The following is a 19998-nucleotide window of genomic DNA, read 5'->3' on the forward strand; positions in this document are numbered from 1 at the left end:
CATGTCACTGTCACCAAATAAAGCTCCTATTACGGGTTCTTTGAAATGAACTGGTGGTCGTAAGAGAAGCTCTACTGTTAAACCTTCCTTAACACAAAGTGTGCGTTATTTATTTATGATGTTACATGAATCATCTGCTCTTTCCCTGATAAGCCCAGGGCTGTGTGTCTTTCATTTCAGCTGACATTTTGCTGCCATTTGCCAGGCTAAGTAACTACTGTGCAATCACTCTGAGCTGATGCATGGTCATTGTTTTGCACAAAATGGATTTTTAAGTCAGCTGAAAGGCTTTTTGAAGAATATAATTTGACAAAGTAAATTTTTGCTCATATGAGAGAAATCAAGTAGGTCTTCACCAAATGTATTTTTTAAGATAGCTAAAAGGATTTCTGCAGAGAATTTGACAAAGTATTTTACTTTTGTGCACAAAGCAAAAACTGATTAATTTTGAACAAAAAGGATTTCTCAGGGCACTGAATGGCTTTTCTCTGGAATTAAATATATTCTTAGGCTTTCCTGATAAAATGTTTGAAAGCAGTGCCTTTGTAAAGACACATAGGTGTCAGTTACATTTTTTTAGAATGTATTTAAAATAATCTAACAAAATATTTTCTCCACCTTATATTTGGTTCTTTTACCAGAGATCATATTCTGAGTAACAAGTCCTGTTTGTTAACATGTTCTATGCATTGCAGGATTTTGTAGCTTGTCTGATCATCCCCTAAAATTGATAGAATCACTGGATATGTTGTGCACAGAGCAACTAAGTGTTGTTTTTAAATTGTTAATCGTAAGAGACAGAAAAACTGAACGTAATTCAAGGATAAGAAGTTTTGTCTGAAGTTGTTAGCTGCTAGGAAATTTTGCTGACAGGTTCACTTGGTTGTCTATACTCCCATTTGAGTAAAATAATGTGGAAATATGCAACCCATACAAAAACTGTCTAACAACTGACAAGTTCCTGCCATGTAGAGATTTAGAGACTGGTTATTAATAATTTATGAGCTTCTTATACCATACACTATTCGTAGAGCATAGTAAATGCAGAGGTGTTGCTTGTAAGTCTGGTCAGAACTTCCAATCTTTGCTCCTTCAGAAGTTTGGAATTTTTGTACACTTGAGGTTGGCGGGGGGGGGGGGAGGTGTGAAGGGGGAGAAGGGACAACTTTAGCATATAAAAATGTCATGATGTTCATCATCACTTTGTGACATTTTCTGTCATTTCAACCACACCCAACCTAAATTGTACTTTCATAGGAGAATATTATTTGTTGTTAACATACGCTTCCATAGCGTCTTCCATGTAAGAATGTCAACATATTTAACAAACATTGAAGAATAAAGCTTCAAAACACCCCATGATGTAAAATAGAAAACTATTATTATTATTATTATCCCTGTTTTACAAATGGGGAAAATTGAGGCACTGATAAATTAAATAACATGCTCATTGTCATACATGACATGTTTCAGAGCCAGCAGGAATAGAATCCATATCACTTCCGTCTTAGTCCTGTGTTTTCACCACACAACCATTCTCTCTCTCGCTCTCGCTCTCTCTCTCAGCAGGAGTTTTGGTGTGCAGTCTGTAATAAATTTAAGGGACAAATTTACAAAGGTGGGTACAATGGTATTATTCTATCATGGCAAACTGTATTTTAACTTCTTCAGGGAAAGGTAGGATGAGCAAAAAATATTTTTTCATTCAGTTTCTTAATCACAGATGGGTGAAATTCACATTCCCATGCAAAGCTTGAGCACATGGGTTTTGTACAGGGGAACTATATTGATCGCACCTCAAGCTCTATCCCCTTAATAACCTAGAGATAGAGTGTGGCAGCCATGCAGTCAGACCTTGCTACTATATTTCATAGGTTGTAATAGGAGCTCAGATCTGATACATTCTTCTCCACTGTCCCATATGGAGTTTTAGGTAATAGAGCCACCCACTTTGTGGGCCCTTTTATTCCTCCAAAGTTTAGAATTCCAGAGCAAAACCTCAAATTGTTATTAATTCCTTGGAAATAGATTACGGATGTAAGCACCCATCAGTGCTCATGTTGGGGATGTTACTCATTTGTTAGTCATATAAAATGGTAAAGTAGAGCAAATAGTCTTCTGTGCCTGCTGTTGTGTCAAAAATAATTGGCTCATTAATCTTAGTCATATTAATATAGTTACATCATGAAGGTCAAAATCAAGAAGATACTTTTAGGTGCTCATCAAGTTAAACACAGATATACATACATTCAGCAAAATTTCTTTCTCTATAAAAATCCAATATCAATAATGTGAACAATTTAATTAGAGAATAATGAGAGACTGGGCGAGACACAGGAAAGCAAAAAAACCACAGAGAAATGAAGACAGAAAAACATACTGTTCATGTGACTTGTATTATCTGCATCACATTCCTGTGAAAATGAAGTCTGTCTATGATGATGACAACATTATCAAATTATGTTGTGCATATGGATGTATCCATAAGTCATGTCATTTTTGGAAATGAGGTCAAACAAGACAACAGATGATTCAGTGGTGAAATAAAGTTTAACTTTGTAAATGATGATAAACCCATCAATAGAAAGCTTCTGTCAGGAATTAGATTAGTAAAGACACAATAACGTGATTTTTTTCACATAGAGGATAGTTCCTATCCTCTTAAATGATCTTTTATGATGCCCAGCATAACATACCACTTCAGGACAAATATGTTTTGGGGATCTTCAGAAAGTGCAAAATATGGGAAAAGCAATACAGTATATCAATAGGGAAACACAAGTTTGTGAGCAACCTTTATAGTCTTTCTCCATTGTCTGGCATAGGCTGATGATTTTGGCCTTCAAGAAGACCAGTGAACTCATGCTGATGTAGCTTGAGCAAATGGAAACAACATGCAACTTCACTGATAATGCCATTGTAATTGGACGGTAAGACTGGTGTGTCCTCTTACAGCCAATAAAAAATAGGGTTTTCTTGCCTTTTCTTTTGCCCAGAAAAGCCTGGATAGGCTCATCTCTTGATGACTTTCCTAAAAATTGTGTAATCACAATGCTGGTCTACTTATTTCTGTTGCATGCTTATTATGCAACTTAATCCTGATTCTTTATTAATAACCATATTGCCTGACAGGTTCTTAAACTATGGTTACTTTACTGTTTTGCAATGGTTAGCTCCTCCGATACTGTATCCATTTCCTTTGTTATGAACTAAAAAAATAAAATCACTATGAAGTGACAAACATTCAGACCTCCCCAGCAAGGGGATCAGGTGGTTTATTATGTGTGGGTAGCTCTCAAGAGGAGCAGTCTAGAATTGAAGCAGATCATGACTAGATCGCTGATGTCATGGATTCTGCATGGGGCCAGCCACTCAGGCAGCCCTGGGGACAGCCACACCGTCCGCTGCTGCAGTGGCTCTGTAGCCAGCTGCTCGGGCAGTCCCACAGCCAGTCACACCAGCCGCTGCTCTGGCGGCCCCGGGCAGCTGGCCCCAGGGACCCCCAAGCAAGAGCCAATGTGGCTGGCCCAAGGGACTCAGCGGTCCTGGGGTGGCCGGAGCAGTCGCTGGCTCCCCAGGAGGGCAGTCGGAGCAGCAGCGGGTCCCCCGGGGCTCCTGTCCCCTGGCGGCGGCTGGAGTGGCAGCCTCCCACACAGCGCCCTTCCCCTCCCCCCCCTAATTCAATTATGAGTATTTTTCATATAAATCATGGACGAGTCAGGGGCCGTGATTCTTCGTTTTTTGCCTGTGACCAGTCCATGACTTTTACTAAAAATACTCATGATTAAATCATAGCCTTAATCATGACTGAGGTTCGTAGAAGGAAGACAGAGTCTATATACCCACTGAGTATTATCAGAGGACAGTGTCTTCTTCATTTGCTGTCTCAGAGCTAGTAAATCTTGCTTGCTCATTCATCCCTGATATAGATGGTAAACTCTTAGGGCAAGAAGAAAGGGGAAAAACTGAATGCTCAAAGCTTAGAAAAGTCAACCTTTTTTCAATTTTTTTTTGAAATGAAAAAAATTGTTCTGTTTGAAACCCTGAAAAAGAGAAACAATTTTGAAATTTTTCAAAGACTTATTTTTCCATTTTTTGACCAGTTCTAATCTAGCCAGCCCTCCACCCCCCAAAATTCTTAGACACACACACACACACGTAAACTATTGAAAGAAAACAAAAACTTCATTAATTCACACTCCTTCACCTCTACATTTTTGTCAGACACCAATTGGTAGTTTCTGCATACTCCTCAACACAGATTTAGTAGTGGATTGCTTTTTTTAAATCTCATTTTTGTAGATTTCTTTATTTTCTCAAAGTATACTAGAAAACATTTTTGTAAACCCTAAATTTTATGAAATAGGTACATTTTATTATACCTTATCCCTAGATACATTGTTTGTTCACTTAGGCCCCTGTTCAGCAAGGTATTTAATCACAGGTCTAACTTTAAGCACATAAGTATTCCCAATGAAGGCATTGTTACTCACTAATTCTCAGAATTCAGTAATCCACAATGGGTCTCCCAGTAGTCAGTGTGAAACAGTGGAGTTTGTATTTAACAAGAAAGTGGAATTTTCTCTTTTGTGCAATGTGTGGTAACTTGGCAAATCTTGCAAAGTTAACGTTCCATTTAAATTGCAAATAAGGGGAAGTTGGTTTCCTGAAGGAAAATAGTGTAGTCTTTTCCCCCTCATTGGCTGGGTCTGTCTGGTGTTATGATTTAGTTGGTTTTGGTATCAATGTACAGGTCAGATTTATGTCTGGTTACTTTTAAATTATGTAGATATTAAGTCTCAATATTTTGTGTTTGTGGGGGAACACAAACCGTTTACAACAAAAAAATAATTATTGAAGTGGAGGATAAGTGAAGAGAGTTGCTCACCTCTTGGAAGAGCTGGATGTCCAGGGAGCCATCACCACTACACCTCTCCGTGTCTGCAGCAGGGTGCTAGAATTGTAGAATGAATAAAAAGGGAGAGAGGAGCCTGTCCCATTTGCCTCAACATATGTCTCTGTCTGTTTCTTACTATTAAACATGACTCTGCCATGTAGCCTATCCTGTTTCTGTAGCTAAGTCTCAGATGTGGGTGGAAAATGAGTCCACAATGACGACATGTGTCTGTTCTGTTATAGTCCAGATTAACTCTTGATCTGTATTCCTGTGGGTGTCATTGGATCATGTGGTCTGAGTAAGACTGAAGACACCAAATCAATTTGATTTCTTTAGTTTTATGCAGTTTTTACAATTTAATGTTGTGAAATGACAGATGTACTGTTACCTGGAACCACGTGTTCCATTTAAAGAAAAATGCTGGTGAAAAGTGTCCTGTGGGGAGTGATAATAGGACTTGTAGCCTTTACATCATTCACTCTCCAAACTCTGAGTTGTGGTGACGCTGTACAGTAAGTATAAATTCTTCTTTTATGTGGAATTTGGAGTGGCCTGCATGAACAAGGTAGCAAATAATCCTTACTGAGCTAGCGAATTAGCTTGGAGGAGAATAAGAGTATAAAATAACTGGTGGAGAAATAAAAATTTACTGGAAGGAATGCATTTACTCAATTTTTCCGATCTAGCTAAACTATCCCCAGCTAAAGATATTCATCCAAGATTCTCAGAATAGGTGTCTGAAGTTAGGATTCTCATCTCATTCCATATTTTGACATGTTAATTTAGTGGCCAGATTTTGATAATTGCTGACTACCCCATAGTTACCATTAAAGGCTTCCTCTGTTGGAGGCTAAGCACTTGTGAAAATTAGGCCACCTATTTAGGTGTCTAAATATGGACGTAAAATCCTAAAGTTAAACATTTACTTTTAAAAAATCTCAGCCATGTATCTTTGTGCGGTTTCATTCTAACTTTGCACGCTAGTGAAAACACACACAGGACTTGATCCTACCCCCACTGAATTCAGTGTTTCAAGATAAGGCCCTTATGGCAGAATACCAAGTTGGAAAAATACCATTTACTTGGCATTGCTTTGCCATCATTTAAAAGTCGGCTTGACATCTTAGCAGATCTAAGTCAATACTTTTGCACCTAATAGCCTTTCCATTACTTTAAATCCAATTTCACAAGCCCTATTTGCCAGAAAATGCAATTTTTACCAACATATCTTGCTTTGGTCAATGGAGATATAATATTAGTAATGACTAGCCTATTACTAATTTTATTTATTGATTAAGTTTAGCTTATTTTTTGATCCATAAACCATCAATCAATTTAATTATTTTAAATACATAACTAAACAAATGTGTTTTTTTCTTTGGGCCCCATAAGTTGCTCACCACATGTAAAAAAATTAGTTGCTAGTTTTTTTTCATGAGCGTTCTTCTATTATTAAAAGAAGGAGCACTGGGAATCGGGAGACCTGGCTTCTATTCTCACTCTGCTGTTGACCTGCTGTTTGACTTTGGGCAAATAATTCTCTTCTCTATTTCCCCTCACACTCTCTGTCTTATCTATTTAAAGTGGAAGTTTTGGGAAGCAGGAAAGGCTTTTTATCGTGTTTGCACAGTGCCCACCACAATGGGGCTCTGATCTCAGTTGGGGGTCTTTAGACACTAATGTAATACCAATAATAACTAATACTATTATCTAAAATTTCATTTCTTATCACTTCTGATCATTAAAGATCTCATGAAACTTTTAAAAAGAGTGGTAGTGGTAGCTTGGGTGTCCTGGCTAAATCTTGTCTACATTAACCCTCCCTGCTGTTTCAAATGGAGAAGATATGTTCCCTTTCCTTTTCTAAAAACTTTTGCAGGGCAGAATAGCTGTCATGTTCCATCCTAGAAATTGCTCCATGTAAGTGTTGGGTATAGAGACCTCTCTATATAGATTCTGAAAAGAGATTTGAATTAGAGGCACGCAGTTTTATTCATGGCTCCACACAGATGGTGGGCAGGGGGCTAGCATGTTAGTTCTGTTCATATTTATTGTATGCCATAGCTTTGTTGATTTCAGCACCTCCTGGCATTTTGTGCAACACCAGTTCTTGCTACTGCAAGTGAGCCATTAATATGTCAGGAAGACATATCAGTCATGGCTTTTATTATTTAAAGGTTCTGTGGAAAGTACTAAAAGGCTAAAATGATAGAACATCTTGTCCCCTGACTCTACTTCTTCCCCCCCCCCCCCCATCTAAGCCTTCTTTAATGAAAATAGTTGAGGGAAATTGCTTAAGGCACTGCCATGTGTTTGTAGTCTACCTTTCTACCTCTTTCATTGTTATTCCCCACTGCAGTACCGTCATTGTATCAAGCAATCCACTGTATTTTTCCATGTCATTGATCTGTCTTTTGTTTAAAGAACATTTGTTTACTTCTGTATTTTATGTTGCATGATGATGCTAAAACAAAGAAGAGAGATACTTGGATTATAATATATGCCAAGGCTCACTGTTCAATGTTTTCTGTGCTAACACTACTGCTCTTGCACCTGCTGCCTAAACTACTTTTAAGCAGCCAAGCTACATAATGAACAATGTGACAAAGAGTCCTGTGGCACCTTATAGACTAACAGACGTATTGGAGCATAAGCTTTCGTGGGTGAATACTCACTTCATCAGACATTTTTTACAGATCCAGACTATCGCGGCTACCCCTCTGATAATGAACAATGTTCTTTGCTTTTCAGACTCTGTCATGTTTTCTATGGATATTTTAAGATCATTGCATGTGCCCATTTCCATATACACATGGACAATATTTTCCATAGTATTTCTACATTTTAGCTGTGCCATTATGCTTTTTTCATGAATTGTAACTGGTGTGTCCTTGATTAAAATATTTACATTCTGAATGATTGGCTTTCTTACTTTAAAAGCTGAAAATAGGGGTATTGCTGTATATTTACATCTTGTCATGGCCATAATTTCTCTGAGGGAAAATATTCAACATTTAGTCTTCTTCACCTGAGTCTGCCTGCCATTGAGCAAGACTTTTTTCCCATGAATTTTCAAATGCGCTTGGGATTGACCTAACAGTACTCCCATTGAACTAAATAGTAAAATTGGCATTGATTTCAATGGGAGCAGAATCGAGCTAATGTCAAATGTCTGTGAAAACTTCACCCATGGTTCTATTTTGGAGTTTTGCTCTTTTTCGGTGCTTTAAAATAACAATAATAGCTGTTCATCATCATTTTCCTAAAGGAAAATGAACTGATGGAACAAATATTTTAATTCTCATGGCTTTTTTATTTTAAAACCTAAAATTATGACTTCTGCATTTTTGTCTTATGACAAAGTCAGGCTTTTCCTACTGTTTTCCCATAGCAAACTGGCCTTACTTGTAAATGTGCCATTGCAAAACCCTTTCCCATTCATTTTTTTTAATGTGTAGCATGTGCACTATGCCTCACTCAGGGCAAAGATCAGCTGGTGTTTGCATACTGTAACACCTTCAATTAACGGTTTATTTAATGCATTGCAAATAGTCAGGAATGCCTGTGGTCCTAGAGCCTTAATAAAGCTGGACTTTATTTAACAGCCAGGCATCTCTCTGTTTTCATCAGTAAAGAGCTTTTCTCATACCGTGGTATTGAAAAATACCCTAGAAGGACTCCCCCTCCCACCACCAGTTCACCTAGCTGTTGATCTGGAGTGAATTAAAGGAAACATATTGTGAACGGTGAATAGCTGGGGAAAAAATAAAGTATAACACTAAACAATATAGGAGAGCAAACCTTAGGGCAATATCTTTTCAATGTCATGCTTTTGTAAAAGTCTTTTTAGACCATGCAAGTCTTTCTAAACAAGACAGATAAAAGCTTTTATTTTAAAAGCAAACAGCTAAGTGAATTGCTATACACTTGCCATGAATAGTAACGAGTAGATCTGTGGCATGTTTCTCTTTTTAATTAGCACATTGCTATAACTTGACTGCTGTTGCTGCTATATGGATGAATGCTGCCTTATTACAATGCATCCAGAGGATACCACTTGGAGCAGTTCATGAAAAAAGTTAGAGTAGGAGGGACAGAGAAACAGAGTATTCTTGGGATTTATTTGAAATACGTGTAGTTTTTGCTCCCTTTTTTTTTTTTTTTTGGAACACATTGGCCATCAACATTGAAAAGAATTCCAATTTTAGGTATTTGAATGCCTAAAACTAATTTATATTTGAAAAATGATGAGGGGAAAATATTACAGAACTGAATTGTGTTGGGTAAATGAAGCTGTTTTAAGCAAACCTCACATGAATTATTAATAAAGAATAAAGCATTTCTTAGAATCACTTCCCTGGGTTCCAAGCCATTTTCTTTGCATCTTAAATACTATTGCATTTTTAAAGGTTTTTAATTGAATAAAAGGATAGACAAGCCATTTTAATTCATTTAGCTGTTTCATTGTCTGAAATTCTTTACAAAATCCCGGCAGAGTCTCCACCTGAACATGCATTTGGAAGTTGGGTAAAGATGAGAAAATGATCTGCAGAGACCTTGAATGAAAGGGAAGATGGAGACTACAGGAGACGGTGCCATGAGTGGCAAGTGATGGCAGAAAGAGACAAAAGAGCTTGGTGCAGTGGAATCCATGTTTCATGCCTGCCATGTGGGCAATCATAGAAAAATGTTCTCCTGATTGAAATGTTCTCACATCCAGCACTGTAATTGTCTGTTTAAAATATGCATGAAAAGCAATATAAGAATAGTTTTGCTATTAATTTTCCTCTGTAGCTAAATAAACATCATTTTCTCATTGTTACAATTTTGTTTTGTACTTTTGGGCCTGATTCTCCTCTCACTTGTACTGGATTTACACTCATAGGGCATGATTCAGTGTTGTCCTAGGGTCATTTTGTGCCAGCTAGGCTAGTGCAAAGGAGCTTAAGAGTAGGCTTCATGCTCAATGAATACCCCTATTGCAGAGGGGACCCCTGTGCAGGTGCAGACTGAACTGTCAGCTGCACACCTTCATTGCAGCAGTCCTGGGTGAAGGGGGCATTCGGATGTGGGTCTGCAGGTGCAAGAGGTCCTTGAAGTTGGGCTGGAAATAGATCTATGGTTTGGTGATTTTGCACCCTGAAAACCCTCCAACAGAGACAAATTCACATAAAAGATGCCAGAAGTGTTTAAATACCAATGCAGTGCCGGATACTGTCCAGAGTGAGCAAGAACAAAACAGTCTGTATTATGTCTCTTGCACAGGACATGATCTGCACTCTATAAAATGGTGTTAAATATTAACACAAATACTTCTGACAGTAAAACAACACAAAAGCTTGTTAAAAAAGTAAAGTTCTTGGATCTGGAATCCCTATTTTCTGAAGTGATTTACTGGGCTAAAATAAGCTCCACAGTAGCAGAGGCAAGCGAACAATTATTGTACTTTGTGCAACTTGAAAGGTCTTTCATGAGGGAATTTGGGGTGTCAAGTGCACAAAGTGTTAGATGAATAGGATGAGCAGTAGGGAAAATGCAAATTGGTATCACAAATCATACTCCTAACTGTAATTCTGCAGTTTGAATTCTGATGTGAGGCCTCAGCTTTTCTAACAGATAGATGTGTAGCATATATTTATATAAACTAATTCTTAACTCACATATATTTACATGATATAGCTGTTCATGTGTATCTATGCATGTAGACCAAAATTTTCAAATGTGGTTAGCTATTTTGGGAGCCTCCATTTTTGGTTGTCCAACTTGAGGCACTTTAAAAGGCTTGGATTTTCAGAACGTGCTGAATACCAACCCCCCTGTGAAAATCATATCCCTAAAAGATGGGTGAATACTCATGATTTTGGGTAACTTTTGCAAATCTTCTTCATAATACAAAGTGAGAATATAAAATGATGTGGTGTGAGAATAGTCTAAAGGCTTTATCACCATGTATTTGAAATGGTCACGTTGTTACTCATTATTAGTGAAGCCATGAGCCTATTATGCAGGCCAGGCAAAATGAATGGCCATAAAACCTTTAAACTCACATACCATCATATTTTTGTATATGCCATATATGTTGCAGGGAGAATATTTGGGCATGTCTTAGAGAGTTCTAAGTAATGTATTGGGACTACTTCTTGACTCTCTTCACCTGGAAGGCCCAGTGAGTCCAGATGTGCAGGGCTGAGAGGGAGAGAAAAAAATAAAACTAATACATGTAAAATTCATCCAAAAAGTGACCTAAAATAGCTGGTGTGTGTCTATCTATCTATCAAATCAGGATTTTAAAGTCTGATATCTTGGGAATTTAAGGCTAGAAGTGAATTTAGAATCTCCCTTCCAATGTGATAAAACTCTTCTTTTTTGCCCTTAAGGGGTAATAAGTGTTGGATTTCAAACCACTGACATCATTAGATATAGAAAGTTGTCCCTAGCCCAGGGCTGGATTTTACACACAAACTGTACCTTACAGAATGGGTATGTGTATATATATAAAATACATACAGACTATAGTGAACTGTTAACTTGTTTTCCTGCCACAAAGTATATCTGACTGTGTAGATTCTACTAGCTGTGTCTATCTGAAATTGTTCCAGGACTTGATTCTCATAGGAGTTTGCCTACAGCTGCAACTAATAGTGTACCACAGTGTGATGTGACACCTTTCCTGCAAGATCTTTGGTGGAATACATCTGCTGTACAGTGGGGAAACAAAATATGTGTCTTGACTAAAATTTGAGGTAGAAAGGATTCAAACTGGGAAACTGTTCAACATAATTTGCAGAGTATGCACATTAAAACCTAATGAGAAAAGAGTACACTGGCAGACGCTACCTTGTTATCTGGCATTGATGTGTATAGCAGCACGGGGTACCTAGGCATAATCTCCTGTAATGTTATTTTACAATTTAAAAAATAAACTAAAATAAGAAAAAGAAGTGAGAGCAGCATATATAAATAAGCACCACTTATGACAAACCACATAATCCCACACAATCCAAGTAATCCAGTTTATTTCAGGACATGAGCATCAGAACTGTGTGTTGTTAATTCTGAATGGTAGCAAAGGGAAAGTCGCCAAGTGCTTACTGAAGCCTCATTTCTTGTTTGAGCGGCTGCTTCTTTATCCTTGCTTGCCAGTTCTGAGTGTATTTCAAGGAACATTACTGAGAACAAAATCGAACACCATCAATATTAATGATCTGAACTAAGAAGATAGCTTTTAGTGTGTAAATTAATTACCCTAATCACAGGGTTTTTTGTATCCATTTTAATGAAATAACTATTTATTTCACTGAGTCCTGAGCTTTTCTTTTGCAAATAAGGCACATTTACATGATAAATACATGAAATGTAAATGGATGACTAAATTGAGAGAAAAAAAGACCTTTTAAAATACAATTTTCATAGGAAAAACATCTAGATTAATGGGTTGGTTAGCTGACTGGCATCTGTGATTAAATCTTTTTAATGTACGTCAAATAGAATTTAATGGACCTCAAGAAATGTCTACACAGTCAGTAATATTCAGGGTTTAGTGAAGATACACTTTATCTACTACTATTTGAAGAGTAGACTGCTGAACGCATCTTGCAAGTGGTTGCCTGCTGCAGCATAGAGACCTTACAATGCAGAAATAATACCCAGAATTCTCATCTTTTACCCTGTATTGTCCCTCACCCTCTCTTTTCCTCTCAGAATAATTGTCATGTTTTTTTATTTTCAAAAGTGGGCCCACTATAAAAAATGGAGGCCTCTGAATGTTTGCATATCCCTCATATTTAATCACTGCATGCACATTTGTTTCATATTTCTGTTTTCTAGTAATGACAAGAAAGGAGAAAACGCTTAGTTCAGAGGAATTTTAAAATGTGTCTCTTACATTCTAGGTGTTTTGAAAACTTTATTTATTGTGGCAAAGCTTTGAAGGGCTGCAAATTCAACAGAGGAAAGATTTGAAACACATTCCAGCTCATTTTTTGATAACAGTCCTGCAGAACAGAGCATCTTTCTCTGCTTACATTTTTCCAGTTGAGCCACCCGAGACATCTCCGGCTTCCTTTGATTTGAAATGATCAATTGCAGCTGTGGCAGTCGGGCCGAGTGCCCTAGGCACAATGCAAACAAGTATCTCTCCCAGCTCACTAGGATTTACATTTCAATTGCTGCCACATTTTTAAAGATAATTATAACCTTTTTATATTAATATTTTTCTGTGGCCTCTCTGATAGTCTAACAACATAAATATTAATTTAGCACATCAAGAAGAACATGCATTCTTCAGTGGAATGACTTGAACAAAAAAACTGCTAAAAAAACAGATGGCATCAAACTTGTCATCAGAATCTCATAGCAATATCCTTATGAAAGGGACACTTCTTCTGGGTCTTATTTTGCCTACCCTTTGCAGTCTTTTTGAGATTACCAGTTTAGAGAATAACCTTTTTGGTGACTTAAGATCTACCTGTCCCACTACGAGCAGCAAAGAGTCCTGTGGCACCTTATAGACTAACAGATGTATAGGAACATGAGCTTTCGTGGGTGAATACCCACTTCTTCGGATGTGGGTGCTGCATCCAAAGAAATGGGTATTCACCCACGAAAGCTCATGCTCCTATACGTTTGTTAGTCTATAAGGTGCCACAGGACTCTTTGCTGCTTATACAGATCCAGACTAACACGGCTACCCCTCTGATACCTGTCCCACTACAGTAGTTGGAACATGTTTGCTGGCTGCCTTAGGGGTTGTGACTTATACACCTCTTAATAGTATCTTTTAGCATGGGAAAATAAAAAATTATATATATGGAGATATACCCATCTCATAAAACCAGAAGGGACCTTGAAAGGTCATTGAATCCAGCTGCCTTCACTAGCAGGCCCAAGTACTGATTTTGCCCCAGATCCCTAAGTGGGATTAAACTCATATCCCTGGTTTAAGCAGGCCAATGCTCAAACCACTGAGCTATCCCTCCCCGCTAAATAGGTGTAGTTGCCTTGGTGAACTTGATATTCCTGAAAAGAGGAAAGGGGGCAAGGCCACCAGTACTACTGAGAACATATAAAGAGTTTTGTATTCCATTTTTACTGCAACCTTCTATTATGCTTATTACCACTATAGCACTTTATTTCCTCCAGCTCTTGCAGTAGGAAAAAGCCATCATACTGCATAAACAGATGTTGCTTCACTTACATTGTCTGATCATGCTCTGTGGACCATGATGCAATTTTGTTGCCTGCCCTAGAAATGTTTAGCATATAGTAGGCATGGGTTTTTATTTTTTGCATATATATTATGTAACTACATAGCTTCTCTTAAGGGCTCATCACCCTGCATTGTTCAGTATCGCTCAGGGTATTTACATTCATGCATAAAAAAATCAGAGAAAGTGTGTTTTCTTTAGTAACTGAAAAATAATTGGAGCTACGCATATTAGGAAGAAAATTGATACTAGTGCCGGTCAGATGTTACAAGCAGGTCATTCTATTGCTCCCCTTGATAAACTGCAGAGTTACAGTAATTGCCATGGGAACTCTTTATGGACAAGACTGTTATTTCCTACACACCAAAACTATGGGATTAAGTATTGCTTGAAGCTGACTGGTGGAATAAAACTGCTCATGAAATATGCATGACTAACACATATGCTGCCAGGGGAACTTGGTGTATTATGTATGACCCTGCTGTAATTGTAAGGTAATGATATTCATTTAAGTGGATGTTTATCACAGTTAAAGGTACACCTAATGAGACAAAGGTCAGAAGCCTAAAACCACAAGGTTCTCCTGCTATTTCTGTCCTTGTTTGAAAAGAGTGTGCCTTTATTCACAGTTGTTTCTCCAACACATGTGATCTATATTTATGCAGCTTAAGAGTCCCTGTCTCCTATAGTTAGATGCCAAATGCACTATTAAATTAAATGCACTTCTAATATTATATGCACACATCTGGGAAATATTCAGGAAGGTTATTAAAATTCACATCAAATCAGACTCTACTTTTCAGCTGCTGTTGGTTGAGGCATGTCCGGGTTTTTTGTTTTTCTCTCAGATTTGTGTTTTTGTATTTAATAAAAATCCAAACTAAGACTAATAGTAGGTCTAAGGTTTTTGCCATGTAAAAGATGTTGGCAAAATAATTTATTTATTCCAACTTCTATCGGTTTTCCTGCATATAAATCACATTTAAAATGATGTGCCTTATAAAGATGCGCTTTCTTTTCTCTAAACAGTGCCTTTTTTAACATGAAGTTGGCTTCCTCTTTGTATGAGTACTTTTTAGAGTTTGGGGGGATATAACAGCATCCTTCAGTAAAGGCCAGAGTATATGCAATAAATGAACTTTTTGAGTAGTGGTGTAGTGAGCTGTTCACCAAAGATTCCCACTCAGGAACAACAAACTCCTCAAATGTGCCTGATATTTCCTGTGATGTTCACCAGGATGAAGTCACAGTTCAACAAAATTCTGTTGCCCAAACCAAAAAATTACTCCATCTGAATTCCAACTGCTGATCGTGGAAGCCAACAGAGTTGAAAATAATAATACCCCAAATAGAGAGGTATGTCTGGACCTCATTGTGCTCAAAGTGGTGGGCTAAATTCATCCTGGGCTAACTCTATTGACTTAACATCTCATCAACAGTATTGAAAACAACTGATAGAGGCAGAAGAATCAGTATGGGCACCTGATCTTCATCTCTTGCCAGGAGAATATCAAACAATGCAGTACAATAGTTATACCATACCCAAGCCTGAAAATAGTTTGTTTAATAGACTAACTGAAGTTGAGGACATCTGATGATTCCAACTATTGTAAGAGCTACAACCCTTTCAGCAGAAATTTCCAAAAAAGGGAGGCTTGAAATGGGTAGTTTGACCAGATTGTCCATACCAAGAGATAATTTCCTGACCAAAGGTCTCAGAATGATCCCTTATGGACAGGTAGCCCCCTGATTTTCTGAAGGAGAATTGTCTATCTTCACCAACAGCAGAGTTTCCCTGCTGGCCTTTACCATCCATCAAAGACATGAATCCTATTCTTATCTGAACCTCCCCTGCTCCCTCCAGAATCTCAGTAAGTGATGCTGGCTGGAACTTACCCAGAAAGGGCCTGGCCAATTGTCTCTCTGATATACTGCTCTACCACTACTGCCACACAGAGCCTGGATCCTTTTAGGTGAGTTAAAACACATCAGAAGCATTTGTGTAACTTTGAACTCAAGAGAATTCTCCTTCCTTTTTGTTGGAAAAGGGGGTAAATAAGTGGGCTCAAATTGACAGTATCTCTCCAGTCGCTGTTTTACTTCTCTGACTATAAGAGAGATGTCACTTGATCTGTGACATGTTTTTTTTTTAAGTCAAAATATCTCCAACTCAGATTTTAAAAAGGTTTATTATTACTGTATTTATATTTTGACTCATGGATTATGGATGTTGGGGTTTTTTTTGGCTACATATCTTGCTAAAGCAATTTACGTGGTTGTGTATGTGACGCACCATTATAAGTTCAGACAAACCATTCTGATATATTATTGATGTCAAATGGGGTTATTCTGGATGACCACCGGTGTAAATAAAAGAAGAATCTGGTCCATTGTTTGCAAATTCTGTCATGTCCAAGTCTGGCACATTACAAGCTGCCTTCATTTCACTTCGTGAAACTGGGTTACACCAAGATTATCCTTCTACAGCAGCTGCTTTAGTCAAAGTCACAAGGTACTATCAACCAAGTCTTTTGTGGTAGCCAACCTGAAAGAACCAGACATACTACTGAATAACACCATTAGTAGTGGCAACTGGATACATGTTTTTTATAGCAGCACAAGCAGCCCCAACAAGCATTGACAATTTAGTTTTACTGTATGAAGCCACTAATATGATTCAGATTTGCTTTTGAGACTGAAGAAGTAGAGAAAAAGATACTGCATGAAGAAAAGGAATGTATCGCTGAGACTTTCAAGGAGGTGGAGGGTGTTAAAACAGCTCGCATCCTTCCCAATAAGAAGTAAAGCAAGGAAAGAAAAAGTGGTGCTATTGATCTAGTTAGCATACCACTTATATCTGATTGTGGGAATTACTGTATCTCACAAAATCTCAAATCTATCTTCTGGAATTTTTCCTATGTATTCTGAACACCTCCATAGCTACAGTAATAGTTTGCACTGACTTCTTCTCAATAATTATTAGGTCAGGCTAGATTTCATGTAAATGAATTAGTATATAACATAGACACCATGTGATTTTAATTAAAACTGGTTGGGAGCTTTTCAACAAAATGTTTTTGTTGGAAAATGCCAATTCATCAAAACCAAAAATTTTGTGACTATTTCTTAGTTTTGATTATATTTTATTATGAAGGTTTTTCTCAAGTACAGGGTGGGATTTCAGGTTAAAATATAAGCGAGATCTCAGAATAGCCAATAGCCCAGTGATTAGGGCCCTCATCAGGGATATGGATGTCCCAGGTTTAAGACCTTGCTCTCCTTGATTCGTGCAGGACTTAAACCTGGGTCTCCTAGATCTCACATGAGTCCCCAAACCACTGAGTGTGTGTTAATAATTTTGAAGGATCTTGGTTTCATTCCATGTTGGAACAGAAACAAATTTCAAAATCTGAAATTTTTAATCAAATATTCTTGTTTTTTGGACAGCCCTAATTGTAATCTACAGTAGAACTTGAAGTGAAATCTTATTTTTCTTGCAAGCTGGAAATGTATGGCTTATTTATCCCTCATGAGGAGATATGATATCTATTAGCCATCTTGTTACTTAAATGGGAGCTGTGACAAGTCTGTAACTCACACTGCTATTAGGCACCGTCCAGAAGCAGTGCATCCACATCAATAAGTTGCTGGTTGCCAACAGCAGTGATTCCTTTTCAACAACCATAAGCTCACTGAACTTGTCTTTTATTCTGCGAACTATTAGAAAACCAAGAGCAGAAGACAAGAATGGAAATAAGAAGAGAGTGTCCACCGCATGATTTTGAAACTTGTCATCAAACAATTTTGCCTGCACATTATGTGCAGAGAAAGATAGTGGCTCTATACCCACACTGTACACACAGCTATGCATTCCTTAAACATTCTCATGAATGACCTATTGTATCAGAATACTCAAAGTGTATTGTGTAGTTACCATACTGCTATTCAAGTCACATTTAGATCACTAGAACAATATTCGCAGGATGTAGTCCATTATCATTGGTTTCAGAGTAGCAGCCGTGTTAGTCTGTATCCGCAAAAAGAACAGGAGTACTTGTAGCACCTTAGAGACTAACAAATTTATTTGAGCATAAGCTTTCTTGGGCTACACTTTCTTGGGCTACACTTTTGTAGCCCACAAAAGCTTATGCTCAAATAAATTTGTTAGTCTCTAAGGTGCCACAAGTACTCCTGTTCTTTTTCTATTATCATTGTTGAGTCTCTTTTTTTTTCCAACTCAATTAAGAAACAACAAGCTCTTTCTTCTCAGTGCTCACTATCTTTTTTATCTTTTGTTAATTCTGGGATTCTTTTCTCCTTCATGCTATGGCAGTGGTAAATAATTCACATGAGAGAATGCTTGATGAAATACAATACCACATAGTAATTTTTCAGGTGGCTTCTTTGATTACTAAACCTCAGCGGTAGCCACATGTTTTAGGGTACCAGTTGGATCATTTAAGTTACCTTATGGAAATTTTTGTGATACTAGTAAGTACCCAAATGTTTCAGATATTTCAACTCTACCTGTCAGATATATTTTTCTTTAGTTTTGGCACTTGTGGTGTTATTGATGGAACAACGAGCATTCTAGTCCATATAATCAACTTCTCAATTGCTCATTTGTAGGAGTTAGAAGGAAATTGAATACTGACACCAAAATCTAGGGCAGAAATGGTCCTGACTTGATCAGTGAGGCTCTTGACAAGTGGTAGAATGGGACTAGTGACTTGGGATTGATGCAATGGAATTACTTCTGTGCAACACTTCTTCTTCCCCTTTAATAAATCTGGCTAGCTAATATCTTTATTTTACACAGGACCTTTTTTTAAAAAAAATCCACAAATACTCATCAGTAATGGTCCAAAACACCACAGTAGCAGTAGGTGAAATCCTGGCCCCATTGAAGTCAATGGCAAAATGTCCATTAACTTCAATAGGGCCATGATTTTGCCCATAATGTTTTGGGGCCATTATTGTAGAATTCTATCGTGCTTTGTCACAGGGGACTTTTTCTTCAATATGGTCTCCAACCTCTTCAACCATAACAAATAAAATATATGAAAAAGAAATAGGAAATACTGGGGGGGGCCAGGGATTTGTGTAAAGAGAGAAACTGAAGTGTGTGTGTGTGTGTGTGCGCGCATGCGCACCTAATACAACCTTCTGTTTGCTCTTGCCGTTCATCTGCAGTATAGTCCATTTGCCAATTGCTTCAGCTAAGGTTGGTTGAGAAAATGGATGCACTGGTGGAAAAACAACCCTGCACCAGAGGTAGGAAAATATTTCTTTTCCTCATTCTTCTCTGTTTAGCCTTCTTTCTCAAAAATAGATGCCAAAGCTGCACACACACAAGAGAAGTGTGAAGGTGCTCATAGGTAATGGGTACACATGGTGTGAAGCTGTATATGCAAATTCAGTACCCATTTTGCGCCATCACCTATTATAACAGTAATCCTAGTAGTAGTAAATATTGTTTACAAAGGCCCCCAATCAGAATTGTTGGGCACTGTACAGAATAGAGACAATTCCCGTCCTATGTTGTGGTGGGTGAGGTGCTATTTATTTTGCATGCACAATTTCTGTTTATACTTTCACATGGTGTTTTCCAGGCTCAGATTTAAGTGCATCTTTTTTTAAAACATGATTCACAATGGTCTTTTCTCCTGGAACTGGGTTTCTGGCATTATTATTATTGCCCACTCCCCCAACCCTTTCCCAAACACTTTCCAGTTCTCTGTTGACTTTAATTAAACTTCCTCTGTCAGCTCAGGAGCATGGTGACTTTTTTAAATTGTTCTTTTCCTTACTAATCAGAATTTCCCAGACTCTCCTGAGTCTACTCTGAGTGTTAACAGTGATCTTCAGTTCATACAAATCTATTGTCTTGCCTAT

Source organism: Chrysemys picta, chromosome 6 (assembly GCF_011386835.1).
Source record: "Chrysemys picta bellii isolate R12L10 chromosome 6, ASM1138683v2, whole genome shotgun sequence".
In the NCBI taxonomy this organism is placed as follows: domain Eukaryota; kingdom Metazoa; phylum Chordata; order Testudines; family Emydidae; genus Chrysemys; species Chrysemys picta.